We start from the raw sequence: 5,576 nt of genomic DNA on the forward strand, positions 1-5,576 counted from the left end.
ACTAAAACTTGGCAACCAGTGAATAGGATGATAGGTACACACACACACACACACACACACACACACACACACACACGTATTTAACCCCTCTATTCTGACCAATATACACATGAGGAATAAAAAGACCTCAGTATTCCATCCTTTGAATTACAGTGTGGACAACTGGAATAAGGAAGAATTAGACTTTAGACTGGGATGAACTAGTAAAGGTTCAAGATCACTGTAATTGTAGGCAGCTTATTCATTGTATTAGAATGGCTTGTTGTCAGTCTCATTGAGAAGGCATGTGCAGATGATGGCTTCTCTCAGTGCATAGGGATCACAATTGGCCAAAGAGTGATGATGGTCTTCAAAGTCACCTTTCTCCAATTCAGAGAATGCAGATGTTGGCACTGCAGTTGGCAACAAAAGCAGAAAAGTCATTAATATTGGAATTTTGTTGCATCCAGGCATTGTCTAGGCACCTCTAGGAACCCTAGGTGTGGATATGGTTCTGGTGCTTACTTCTCTTGTTAATGTCCCTTCTTGCCGACCCCCCCCCCCCAGTATACTTCAGACCATTCTGCTTCTTGGCCTTGGCACTAAAGTTGGTATGTAAGCCTTCACCTTCCTGTTCCCAGGAATGGGCTTTGGGGCAAAGTTTGCTATCACACCAAAGTCTTTGCACACATGATGCAGGATGAAATCAGCAATTTGGAGTTGATATTTCATGCACGTCCCTTCACATATGCCTACTTGGAATTTCTCCTGGGAATTCATAACCTCAGCAGTTGTTCCTGTGATCTTGACTCTGGCATAAATGTAGGATTGGTAGGGAGCCTCCAAGATATGTTAACCATAGGCTTTGTCTGCTCAAATACTACAGCAATACAGACTTTGGGGCCCAAGGAAGCTATTGGAAGGCTTACCAAAAGCATGCTCATCTGTTCCCATGAGAGTATATTTCTGTTCCATTCCAAATTAGAGGTGCTGTTTCCTTATAATAATCCATTATCCATTTACAGGTTTGCCTTAAATTTTTTAAATATTATTTTTTAGGTATTTTCCTCATTGACATTTCCAATGCTATCCCAAAAGAACCCCATACCCTCCCACCCACTCCCCTAACCACCCACTCCCACTTTTTAACCCTGGCATTCCCCGGTACTGGGGCATAAAAAGTGTGCATGTCCAATGGGCCTCTCTTTCCAGTGATGGCCGACTAGGCCATTTTTTGATACATACGCAGATAGAGAAAAGAGCTCCGGGTACTGGTTAGTTCACAATGTTGTTCCACCTATAGGGTTGCAGATCCCTTTAGCTCCTTGGATACTTTCTCTAGCTCCTCCATTGGGGCCCCTGTGATCCATCCAAGAGCTGACTGTGAGCATCCACTTATGTGTTTGCTAGGCCCTGGCATAGTCTCACAAGAGAGCTATATCTGGGTCCTTTAAGCAAAATCTTGCTAGTGTATGCAATGTTGTCAGCGTTTGGAGGCTGATTATGGGGTGAATCATTGGATATGGCAGTCTCTAGATGGTCCATCCTTTTGTCTCAGCTCCAAACATTGTCTCTGTAACTCCTTCCATGGGTGTTTTGTTCCCAATTCTAAGAAGAGGCATAGTGTCCACACTTTGTTCTTCGTTCTTCTTCAGTTTCATGTGTTTTGCAGATTGTATCTTATATCTTGGGTATTCTAAGTTTCTGGGCTAATATCCACTCATCAGTGAGTACATATCATGTGAGTTCTTTTGTGATTGGGTTACCTTACTCAGGATGATGTCCTCCAGGTCCAACCATTTGTCTAGGAATTTCATAAATTCATTCTTTTTAATAGCTGAGTAGTACTCCATTGTGTAAATGTACCACATTTTTTCTATCCATTCTTCTGTTGAGGGGCATCTGGGTTCTTTCCAGCTTCTGGCTGTTATAAATAAGTCTGCTATGAACATAGTGGAGCATGTGTCTTTCTTACTTGTTGGAATATCTTCTGGATATATGCCCAGGAGAGGTATTGCGGGATCCTCCAGTAGTACAATGTCCAATTTTCTGAGAAACATCCAGACTGATTTCCAGAGTGGTTGTACAAGCTTGGAATCCCACCAACAATGGAGGAGTATTCCTCTTTCTCCACATCCTCGCCAGCATCTGCTGTCACCTGAATTTTTGATCTTAGCTATTCTGACTGGTGTGAGATGGAATCTCAGGGTTGTTTTGATTTGCATTTCCTGATGATTAAGGATGCTGAACATATTTCAGGTGCTTTTCAGCCATTTGATATTCCTCAGGTGAAAATTCTTTGTTTAGATCTGAGCTCCATTTTTTAATGGGGTTATTTGATTTTCTTGAGTCCACCTTCTTGTGTTCTTTATATATATTGGATATTAGTACCCTATCTGATTTAAGATAGGTAAGGATTCTTTCCCAATCTGTTGGTGGCCTTTTTGTCTTATTGACAGTGTCTTTTGCCTTACAGAAGCTTTGCAGTTTCATGAGGTCCCATTTGTCAATTCTCAATCTTACAACACAAGCCATTGCTCTTCCATTCAGGAATTTTCCCCCTGTGCCCATATCTTCGAGGCTTTTCCCCACTTTCTCCTCTATAAGTCTCAGTGTCTCTGGTTTTATGTGGAGTTCCTTGATCCATTTAGGTTTGACCTTAGTACAAGGAGATAGGAATAGATCAATTTGCATTCTTCTACAAGATAACTGCCAGGTGTGCCAACACCATTTGTTGAAAATGCTGTCTTTTTTCCACTGGATGGTTTTAGCTCCTTTGTCAAAGATCAAGTGATCATAGGTGTGTGCGTTCATTTCTGGGTCTTCAGTTCTATTCCATTGGTCTACCCGTTTGTTGCTATACCAGTACCATGCAGTTCTTAATCAAAATTGCTCTGTAGTAGAGCTTTAGGTCAGGCATGGTTATTCTACCAGTGGTTCTTTATCCTTGAGAAGAGCTTTTACTATCCTGGTTTTTTTGTTATTCCAGATGAATTTTTAGATTGCTCTTTCTAATTTGTTAAAGAATTGAGTTGGAGTTTTGATGTGGGTTGCATTGAATCTGTAGATTGCTTTTGGCAAGATAGCCATTTTTACAATGTTCATCCTGCCAATCCATGAGCTTGGTAGATCTTTCCATCTTCTGAGATCTTCTTTAATTTCTTTCTTCAGAGACTTGAAGTTCTTATCATACAGATCTTTCACTTCCTGAGTTAGAGTCATGCCAAGGTATTTTATATCATTTGTAACTATTGAGAAGGCTGTTGTTTCCCTAATTTCTTTCTCAGCCTGTTTATCCTTTGTGTACAGAAAGGCCATTGACTTGTTTGTGTTAATTTTATATCCAGCTACTTCACCGAAGTTGTTTATCATGTTTAGGAGTTCTCTGGTGGAATTCTTTTAGGGTCACTTATATACAGTATCATATCATCTGCAAAAAGTGATATTTTGACTTTTCATTTCCAATTTGTATCCCCTTGATATCATTTTCTTTTCAAATTGCTCTGGCTAGGACTTCAAGTAAATGTTGAATAATAGGTAGGGAGAAAGTGGGCAGCCTTGTCTAGTCCCTGATTTTAGTGGCATTGCTTCCAGCTTCTCAACATTTACTTTGATGTTGGCTACTGGTTTGCTGTAGATTGCTTTTATCTTGTTTAGGTATGGGCCTTGAATTGCTGTTCTTTCCAAGACTTTTCATATGAAAGGGTGTTGGATTTTGTTGAATGCTTTCTCTGCATCTAAGGAGATGATCATGTGATTTTTGTCTTTGAGTTTGTTTATATAATGGATTACATTGATGGATTTCTGTATATTAAACCATCACTGCAACCCTGGAATAAAACATACTTGGTCAGGATGGATGATTGTTTTAATGTGTTCTTGGATTCAGATAGCGAGAATTTTATTGAGTATTTTTGCATTAATATTCAGAAGGGAAATTGGTCTGAAATTCTCTATCTTTGTTGGGTCTTTTTGTGGTTTAGGTATCAGAGTAATTGTGACTTCATAGAATGATTTGGGTGGAGTACCTTTTACTTCTATTTTTTTGGAATAGTTTGTGCAGAACTGGAATTAGATCTTCTTTGAAGGTCTGATAGAACTCTGCACTAAACCCATCTGGTCCTGGGATTCTTTGGTTGGGAGACTATTAAAGACTGCTTCTATTTCTTTAGGGGATATAGGACAGTTTAGATTGTTAACTTGATCCTGATTTAACTTCAATACCTGGTATCTGTCTAAAAATTTGTTTATGTCATCCAGGTTCTCCAGTTTCGATTAGTATAGCCTTTTGTAGAAGGATCTTATGGTGTTTTGGATTTCTTCAGGATCTGTTGTTATGTCTTCCTTTTCATTTCTGATTTTGTTAATTAGGATGCTGTCCCTGTGCCCTCTAGTGAGTCTGGCTAAGGGTTTTATATATCTTGTTGATTTTCTCAAAGAACCAGCTTCTTGTTTAGTTGATTCCTTGAATATTTCTTCTTGTTTCCACTTGGTTGATTTTGCCCCTGAATTTGATTGTTTCCTGCCATCTACTTCTCTTGGGTGAATTTTCTTTCTTTTTTTCTAGAGCTTTTAGGTGTGTTGTCAAGCTGTTAGTGTGTGCTCTCTCTAGTTTCTTTTTGGAGGCACTCAGAGCTATGCTTTTTCCACTTAGAAATGCTTTCATAGTGGCCCATAAGTTTGGGTATGTTGTGGCTTCATTTTCATTAAACTCTAAAAAGTCTTTAATTTCTTTCTTTATTCCTTCCTTGACCAAGGTATCATTGAAAAGAGTATTGTTCATTTTCTATGTGAATGTTGGCTTTCCAATATTTATGTTGTTATTGAAGATCAGCCTTAGTTCATGGTGGTCTGATAGGATTCATGGGATAATTTCAATATTTTTGTATCTGTTGAGGCCTGTTTTGTGACCAAATATATGGTCAATTTTGGAGAAGGTACCATGAGGTGCTGAGAAGAAGGTATATCCTTTTGTTTTAGGATAAAATGTTCTTTAGATATCTGTTAAGTCCATTTGTTTCATAACTTCTGTTAGTTTCACTGTGTCCCTGTTTAGTTTCTGTTTCCACGATCTGTCCATTGATGAAAGTGGTGTGTTGAAGTCTCCCACTATTATTGTGTGAGGTGCAATGTGTGCTTTGAGCTTTACTAAAGTGTCTTTAATGAATGTGGCTGCCCTTGCATTTGGAGCATAAATATTCAGAATTGAGAGTTCCTCTGGGAGGATTTTACCTTTGATGAGTATGAAGTGTCCCTCCTTGTCTTTTTTGATACTTTGCGTTGGAAGTCGATTTTGTTCGATATTAGAATGGCTACTCCAGCTTGTTTCTTCAGACCATTTGCTTGGAAAATTGTTTTCAAGCCTTTCACTCTGAGGTAGTGTCTGTCTTTTTCCCTGAGATGGGTTTCCTGTAAGCAATAGAATGTTGGGTCCTGTTTGTTTAGCCAGTCTGTTAGTCTATGTCTTTTTATTGGGGAATTGATTCCATTGATATTAAGAGATATTAAGGAAAAGTCATTGTTGCTTCCTATTATTTTTCTTGTTAGAGTTGGCATTCTGTTCTTGTGGCTGTCTTCTTTTTTTTGTTTGTTTGTTG

General features: G+C 38.9%; 1 pseudogene; it reads right to left on the bottom strand.

The window, feature by feature from the left end:
- Nucleotides 1-249: 249 nt before the first annotated feature.
- LOC110305994 (glutamine synthetase pseudogene) lies at nucleotides 250-1,012 on the bottom strand (annotated as a pseudogene).
- Nucleotides 1,013-5,576: the final 4,564 nt, after the last annotated feature.

Source organism: Mus caroli, unplaced genomic scaffold (assembly GCF_978045245.1).
Source record: "Mus caroli unplaced genomic scaffold, Mus_caroli_1 scaffold_13, whole genome shotgun sequence".
NCBI lineage: Eukaryota > Metazoa > Chordata > Mammalia > Rodentia > Muridae > Mus > Mus caroli.